Raw genomic sequence first — 9416 nt, forward strand, 5'->3', positions numbered from 1 at the left:
GAAGGAAGGAAGGAAGGAAGGAAGGAAGGAAGGAAGGAAGGAAGGAAAGAAGGGAGGGAGGGAGGGAAGAGGAGAGAGGAAGGGAGGAAGTAAGGAAAAAAGGAAGGAAAAAAGAGGGAAGAAGGAAGAAAATGGAAGGAAGGAAGGGAGGAAGGAAAGAAGGAAGAAAGAGGGAAGAAGGAATGAAGGAAGGAAGAAATGAAGAAAGGAAGGGAGGAAGAAAGGGAGGGAGGGCGGGAAGGAGGGAGGAAGGAAGGAGTAAGGAAAGAAGGAGGGAAGGAAGAAAGGAAGGAAGGAAGGATTAGGGGAGAAGGGAGGAAGGAAGAATAAAGGAAGGAAGGGAGGAAGGAAAGAAGGAAGAAGGAGGTTAAAAAGGAAGGAAGGAGGGATGGAGGGAAGGAAGGGAGGGAGGGAGGGAGAGAGGGAGGGAAGGAGGAAAGAAGGAAGAGAGGGATGAAGGAAGGAAAGAAGGAAGAAGGGAGGAAGAGAAGGAGGGAGGAACGAAAGAACAAGAGGGAAGAAAGGAAGGAAGAGAGGGAGGGAGGAAGGAAAGAAGGAAGAAGTAAGTAAGGAAAGAAAGAAGGAAGTCAACTGATCTTTGACAAAGCATTCAAAAAATACACTGTGGAAAGGACACAGTATTCAATAAATGATGGTGGGAAAACTGTATAGCCTCATGTAGAAGAATTAAATGTGATTCCTTTCTCTCACCGTAGACAAAAATTACCTGAAGATGGATTAAAAGCATAAATCAAAAACCCAAAATGATAAAAAAAAATTCTGGAAGAAAACCTAGGACAAACTCTTCTGGACATTGGCCTAAGCAATTAATTTATGACTAAGACCCTAAAAGCAAATGTAACAGAAACAAAAATAAATAAATGTGACCCATTTAACTTACTAAGCTTCTGCACAGCCGAATAAGTTATCATGAGAGCAAACAGACAGTGTAGAACTGAATACATTATTTGCAAACTATACATTGTCAGAGAAATAATATAAAAAATCCACAAAAACTCAAATCATCAATTTTTAAAAAGCCCCAAATAATCTCGTTAAAAAGTGGGCAAATGACATGATTAGATATTTTCCAAAGGAAGTTATACAAAGGGCCAACAAACATGAAAAAATGTTCAACAACACTAATTATAAGGAAAATGCACATTAAAAGGACAATGAGATACTGCCTTGCCCAGCCACAATGGCCATTATTAAAAATGCAAAAAACCAATAGATTCTGGTGCAGATGTGTTGAAAAGAAATGCTTATACAGTGTTAGTGAAAATGTAAATTGGTACAACCCTTATGGAAAACAGTGTAAAGATTTCTGAAAAAATTAAAAGCAGATCTACCTTTTGATCCAGCAACATCACTACTAGGTATCTACCCAAAGGAAAAGAAGTAATTTTACTAAAAAATAAATAAATAAATAAGACACCTGTGTGCATGTTTATTATAGCACAATTCACAATTTCAAAGACATGGAATCAACCTCAGTGCCCATTACCAATGAGTGGATAAAGTACTTATTTATATTTACTGTATTTACTTTCCAAAGTGGACAGACATACCATGTGGTATTTATTTCATGGCGTTTGTGTGTGTACACACACACATGCACAAGTTGAATAAATATAGTTATATATTTACTTATATATGAGTAAATATCACGTTTGCTCATATATATCACATTGCTCATGTATAAGAGTAAATGTGGTATTCCATGGTATGTGTGTTTACGTGTGCGTGTGTATATGTGTATATATGTATGTACATATATGTATATATACACGTATATATACGTGTGTATGTATATATATTTACACATATATATGTGTGTATACACAAACACACACACACACACACACACTATGGAATACTACTCAGCCACAAAAATAAAACAATGTATTTTGCAGCAACTTGGATGTAACTGGAAGCCATCATCTTTTTTTTTTTTTTTTTATTTTGAAAGTATAAGTTTTTTGTTTTTTTTTGTTTTTTTTTAATTTATTTATTATTATTATACTTTAAGTTGTAGGGTACATGTGCATAACGTGCAGGTTTGTTACATATGTATACTTGTGCCATGTTGGTCTGCTGCACCCATCAACTCGTCATTTACATCATTCACAATAGCGAAGCCATCATCTTAAGTGAAGTAACTCAGGAACAGAAAACCAAATACTACATGTTCTCACTTACAAGTGGGAATTAACCTGTGGGTATGCAAAAGCATACAGAGCTGTGTAATGAACACTGAAGACTCAGAAAAGGGGAAGGTGAGAGGGGATAAGAGATGAAAGATTGCCTATTGGGTACAATGTACACTGTTTGCATGATGGGTACACGCAAAGCCAATACTTCACAATTCATTCATTCACCCATCTAAAAAATTCATCCATGTAACCGAAATCCACTTGTATCATTAAAGCGATTGAAATATAAAATGAAATTTTAAAACTACATGAATACACATACAGCTTAAAGGAAATGATGAACATAAATATACCATACTAACCTAATAGAAAGAAAATAGGAATAGGTGTCTTAATTTCAGACAGAGCAGACATCAAAGCAAGGAAAGTCAAAAGAATAAAGGGCATCACACACTTATAAAGAGACTTCAACTGTGATAATAAATTTATCTATTTCTGATCTTTCTATCAGAAATCAACAGAACCACCAGGTAGAAAATCAGAAAAGACAGAATTGAACTCAACAGCACTGCCTCTCAACTGGATATAATTGACATTTATAAACTACATCCAACAGTAGCAGAATATACATTTTCCTCTCAAGTTGACACGGAACATTCACCAAGATAGGCAACAATTTGGCCAATAAAACACATCATAACAAATGTAAAATGATATAAATCATATGTCTTCTCTTATACCACAATAAAATTACACTGGAAATCAGTAACAGAAAATCTCAAAATGCATAAAGGTTAAACAACACACTTCTAAATAACATATACATGGAAGGAGAAATCTAAGTGTTAATTAAACACATTATGAACTAAGTGAAAATTGAAAGCACTACTTATCAAAATTAGTAGTATGCAGAGAAAGCAGTGCTCAAAGGCAAATTATCACAATGAATGCATACGCTGTGTTAGAAAAGCAAAACGATATAAAATCAATAATTTAAATTTTCAACATAGGAAAGTAGAAAATAAAGGGTAAATCCAACACAATGTGTGCAGAAGAAAATAAATAAGAAGAACTAGAACAAAAATCAATTAACACTTAAAACTGGAAATCAAGAGACAATCAACCAAATAAAAAGCGAGTACTTTAAAAAGATCAATAAAATTGATTGGCTTCCAGTCAAACTAACTATGAAAAAATAAGAGTTCACAATTTGCTAATATCAGAAATGAAGGAGGGAACATCTTTACACATTCCAGGGATATCAAAAGGACAAAGAAGGAATACTAAGAATAATGCTATGCCTGCAAATTTGCAAACCTAGATGAAATAAGTCAATTTCTTGAAGGATATAGTATTTCAAAATTTACACTAAAATAGACAATATGCATTGACCTGTATCTATTAAAGAAATTTAATCAATAATTAATAACCTTCCAAAACAGAAAGTATCAGGGCCAGATGAATCAGAGTAAATTCTACCAAACATTTAAGGAAAAAATTGTGCGAATTTTCTATAATATTTTTCAGCAGAAGAAGCAGAAGAAATACTTCCTAATTCATTCTATGAGTCCAGAATTACCCTTGTATCAAAACCAGACAAAACCATTACAAGAAAACTAGTCCTGTAACACATATGTAAAAATCTAAACAAAATATTAATAAATTGAATCCAGCATGTATAAAAAGAAATATATACCACAACTAAGTGTGATTCATCCCAGGTATGCAAGACAGACTCAATATTTGAAAATCAACTAACTGTTTCATCAACAGGCTAAAAATGAGAAAGTACATGATCACATCAATAGATGCAGAAAAAGTGTTTAACAAAACCCAACGCCCATTCATAACAAAAACTGTCAGTAAACTTAGAATAGAGAAAAACTTGGTCAACATGATAAGGAATATCTACAAAAACCTACAGGGAGCATTAAACTTAATGGTGGGAAACTAGAGTGTTTTCCCTTAGTAAACTTAGAATAGAGAAAAACTTGGTCAACATGATAAGGAATATCTACAAAAACCTACAGGGAGCATTAAACTTAATGGTGGGAAACTAGAGTGTTTTCCCTTAAGATTAAAATCAAAGTAAGGATGTCCTCTTTTATCACTCCTTTCAACATCATATTGGAAGTCTTAGCTAATTTCCTAGGACAAGAGAAGAAATCAAACAGTATACAGATTGGGAAGAAAGAAAACTATTTTGTTTTCAGATTACAAGACTATATAAAAAAACCCAAAGAATTGACAAAAATTTTCTGAAACTGATAATTATAACAACTTTGCAGGTTAAAATATTAATATACAAATATACATTGCACTTTCCTACATACCAGCAATGAACAAATAGAATTTACAACTTAAAATGCATTATGGTTTATGTTAAAATCCCCAAAAGCAAAATACTGAGATATAATGTAATAAAGTATGTATAAAATTTACACAAGGAAAACAAAGATAAGTTTCATATTACATAAACCAAAGAACTAATTAAATGAGGAGAAATTTCATGAGCATGGATAGATTCAATATTATGATGATGTCAGTTTTTCCCAGCTTTATGTATAGACCCAGTGCCATTCCCAGAAAGTTATTTTGTGAAAATTGATAAACTGATTCTGAAGTTTATATGCAGGGACAAAAGAGCCAAAATTGCCGATACTATTTTGAAAGAGAAGAATAAAGTTGGAGAATTGACACTACTGATTTCAAGACTTACTGTACAGTTAGGGTAATAAAGACAGTGTGGCATTGACAAAAGAAGAGACAAATATCTATATATATATATGTATGGAGCAGAAAGCCCAGGAATATAACCAAATAAATAAGTCAACTGATTTCTGACAAAGCAGCAAAGGCACTGCAAAAGAGCAAAAATAGTCTTTTTCACAAATGATGCTGGAACAACTAGACAGCTACATGAAAAGTAAATCAAGACACAGACCTTAAACCTTTCACAAAAATTAACTCAAAATAGACTACAGAACTAAATGGAAAACAAACAAAAATAAGAAACTATAAAATTTTTATTAGCTAACATAGGACAAACCCTAAGAGACCTTGGGAATGGCAAAGCCGTTTTATATATAAAACCAAAGAAATAATCCACAAAATAATTAACTGATAAACTGGACTTCATTAAATTAAATATTCTGCTTTGCAAAAGACAATGTCAATATCATGAGAAGACAAGCCACAGACTGGGAAAAAATATTTGATAATACACATCTGATAAAGGACTGCATTCCAAAATATACAAAAATTTCTTATCCTCAATGATACGAAAGCAAGCACCTCGATTAAAACATGGGACAAAGACCGTAACAAGACAAAGACCTTAACACACTGTATTAGTTTGTTTTCACACTGCTGTAACAAACTTCCGTGAGACTGGGTATTTATAAAGGAAAGAGATTTAGTTGACTCACAGTTCCGCCTGGCTGGGAGGCCTCAGGAAACTTACAATCATGGGCGAAGGAGAAGCAGGCACCTTCTTTACAAGGCAGCTGGAGAAAGAAAGCACAAAAGTGGAACTTCCAAACACTTATAAAATCATCAGATCTCATGAGAACTCACTCACTATCATGAGAACAGAATGGTGGAAACTGCCCCCATGATTCAAACACCTCCCTCCCTCAATATGTGGGGATTACAATTCCAGATAAGATTTGGGTGGGGACACAGAACCAAAGCATGTCAAAGACACCTCATCAAAGAAGATATATGGATGACTAATCAATGTTTGAAAAGATGCTCACATTATTTGTCATTAGAGAATTACAAATTAAATAAAAACCTAGACTGAGTGGCAAAAATTCAAAACACTGGCAATATCAAATGATAGTGAGAATATGAAACTGGCACTTTAACTCAATGCTATTAGGAATGCAAAATGGCATTTGGTGGCTTTGTATAAAACTAAATAAATATTATCATAGAAATAGCATCTCTACTTTGAGATATTCTAGTGGTCAAATTGAAATTACTTAATTTGTAGGGGGAGATTACAGTGTCATAAATATCAGGAAGGGCCATCTTAGAAGCTGCATTGCTTAGCATAAGCACCCCCCGATCTAAAATATTAGAACCATGATCAGGAATCTTGTCCATCTTGTCCACTATTAAATCCTAGGATAGCTTTTGACATGTTGTATATTCTCAATAAATATGTGATGATTGAATAAATTATTTAAATACAAATCAATGTGTTACAGCAGAAGTTGGTAGGAAGAAAAGTCATTTGGTCAATGAAGCTATTTCTTCTTTTCTCTTCCTCCTCCACTTTCTCTTCTTTTTCAGTTAGAAGAAAGACAAAGTACAACATCAAATTTGCACATGCTTTACCATGATTCTCACCTTTGCATTAAGTGTGACTTTCTCATCTCATACTATTAAATTTGTTCACGTAATCTTGTATAAATGAGCTCAGAATTGAAAAGTTAACATTTTAAGCAGAATAATTTATTTTCAGCAAGCTATCTTTTCCAACATAGTGGCTTTCACATTACAATAAACCATGTAGAAAACATGTTTTCTCAACTTCATGGAAGTTTGATAAGAACATCTCTTGTTAACTCTAAAGGTTGAATGATGATAAAATCAAGAGGTCTTCAGAGATTTCTTTAATAGCTTTAACATCTCAAACACTGGAGTTGTTTATTCATTTTTATGGCAGAATGAAGTTCCAAAATATCTCTCTGATCTTACTTTTAATGCAGCATGTGTTGTAAAGAATCAACTGAGGCTATTTTCTTTTCCTAAAAAGTTAAGATTCCAAAAGGGTAATATTAACAAGAATTCCTATATGCATACAAAATAGCAGAATATTATAAACACTTGCTTCAAAAGGCTGTATCTATAAATGTGTATTCAATTTTAAATAAATTCAAATGAAATCTTCATTTCAATATTTTCTCATCATATGCATGTTGTTACTGAGAGATATTATATTAAGAAGGAAAGAAAGGAAAATTGACACATATTTCTGAGCTGCTGCTTTATGTTATGTAGTATGGTAGTTTGGATAAATGTAGTCATAGGAAACCTTTGAGTTAGCTATAACTTATGCATCATAGATGAGAAAACTGCAGCTCAAAAGCATAACATTTATGAATTAATTTTAAAATAATTAAGCATTTTTATGTGCTAGCACTTGGCACAAAATGGTAAACTAGAACAAATACAACTTCTGCTCTCATAGAGCTTACCATATGGAGAAAGTAATAAGACATTACTAGTCAATATACTGTTTAATTACAAGCAGTGTTAAGTAGTCTAGAGCTCAACATAGTTTAGAGGTTAAGGAAGTCCTTCTGAAGATTAGAAAATTGAGTTGAGAGATGGATGTATAGAAGCTAATTATGTAGAATACAACGGTGGATATAGTCTAGGCATGGAGAGTAGCATGTGGAAAATACCTGTGATTAAATACAAGTATGGCTTATTCGAAGTTCTGAAAGATATTGTGGTATTAGAGTCCAGATAATGAATAAAGAAAGGTAAAAAAATACAAGACCGTAAAGGTAAAGACGAAGGGGAATATGCATGCTTCTTAGACCATTTTAAATAGCATTTTCAGTCATTTTCCTAAGAGATATTAATTAAAGGAGCTTAAGCAAGAAATAGATTTATGCAGAAAATATTATCTCTGTAATTTGGAAGATATCTTGGGGGAAAACAAATTTCAAATCAAGATAGAAATTTCCAAGAAAGTCCAGGCAAAAGCTGATAATATGTTGAAATACGAAATATACAGGGCAAGCAAATACATATGAAACATATCCAAATGGTAAAAAAATAGGGCTTGGGAATGAAAAAGGTGAAAGAATTGAGACATCATTTATGATCTATTACATTTATATGTCATGCATGATGGATTATGGCATGTTTGGCATCAAAGTCCTCAATGGATGAGGCGCTTACAAATTTGGTAGAATGCAGAGATGAGCAAAGAGAGAGGGACATAGAGTTTAATAATTTTTTATAATTTCCATTTTACTCTAGATTAAAGAGTAAATGTGGAGGTTTGCTACATGGGTACGTTGCATAATGCTGAGGTTTGTAGTGCAAACGATCCTTTCACCCAAGTAGTGAGCATAGTAACCAACAGATGATTTTCAGCCTATGCCCCTCTCCTTCCACCTTCTGTCTAATAGTCCTCAGTGTCTGCTGTTCTCATCTTTATGTGCTTGTGTATTCAGTGTTTCACTCCCATTTATAAATAAGAACATGTGGTATTTGGTTTTCTCTTCTTGCGTATATTCACTTAGGATCTTCCAGCTCCATCCAAGTTGCTGTAAAGGACTTGATTTTGTCATTTTTATAGATGAACGGTTTTCCACTGTGTATATGGATCACATTTTCTTTATCCAATCCACTTTTGAAGGGCACTTAGGTTCATTCTATGTCTTTGCTACTGTAAATGCCACTGTGATACACATATGAGTGCATGTGTCTTTTTGATAGAATTGTTTTCCTTTGGGTGTATTCCCAATAGTGGAATTGTTGATTCTAATAAGAATTCTATTTTAAGTTCTTTGAGAAATCTCCAAAGTTCCTTCCACAGTGGCTGAATTAGTTTGCATTCCCACGAAGAGTATATAAGTGGTCCTTTTTCTCCACAGCTTCACCAGTATCTGTTATTTTTTGACTTTTTAATCACTCCCACTCTGACTGATGTGAGACGGTATCTTACTGTGGATTTTATTTGATTTATCTTATGATTAGTGATGTTGAGCTTGTTTGTGTTTTTTGGCCACTTGTACATCTTGTTTTGAGAAGTGTCTGTTCATGTACTTTTCCTATTTTTATATTGGATTATCTGCGCTTTTTTTTTCCTTTTTGATTTATTTATGTTCCTAGTGGATTCTGGACAGTATTAGACTTCTATCAGATGCACAGTTTGCAAATATTTTCTCCCATTCTGTAGGTGTCTGTTTAATATATTGGTAATTTATTTTGCTATGCTGAAGCTTTTTATTTTAATTAGGTCCCAATTGTCAATTCTTGTTTTTGTTGCAATGCTACTGAGGACTTAGCCATAAATTCTTTGCCAAGCCAAGGTTAATAAGGGTATTTCCTAGGTTTCCTTCTAGAATTTTTATAGTTTTATGTCTTACATTTCAATCTTTAATCCATCTTCAGTTAATTCGTGTGCATGGTGAGAGAGGTCCAGTTTCATCCTCTGCAAATGGCTAGCCAGTTATCCCAACACCATGTATTAAATAGGCAGGCATTGCCCCATTGCTTATTTTTTTTCAG

Source organism: Theropithecus gelada, chromosome 5 (genome assembly GCF_003255815.1).
Source record: "Theropithecus gelada isolate Dixy chromosome 5, Tgel_1.0, whole genome shotgun sequence".
NCBI lineage: Eukaryota > Metazoa > Chordata > Mammalia > Primates > Cercopithecidae > Theropithecus > Theropithecus gelada.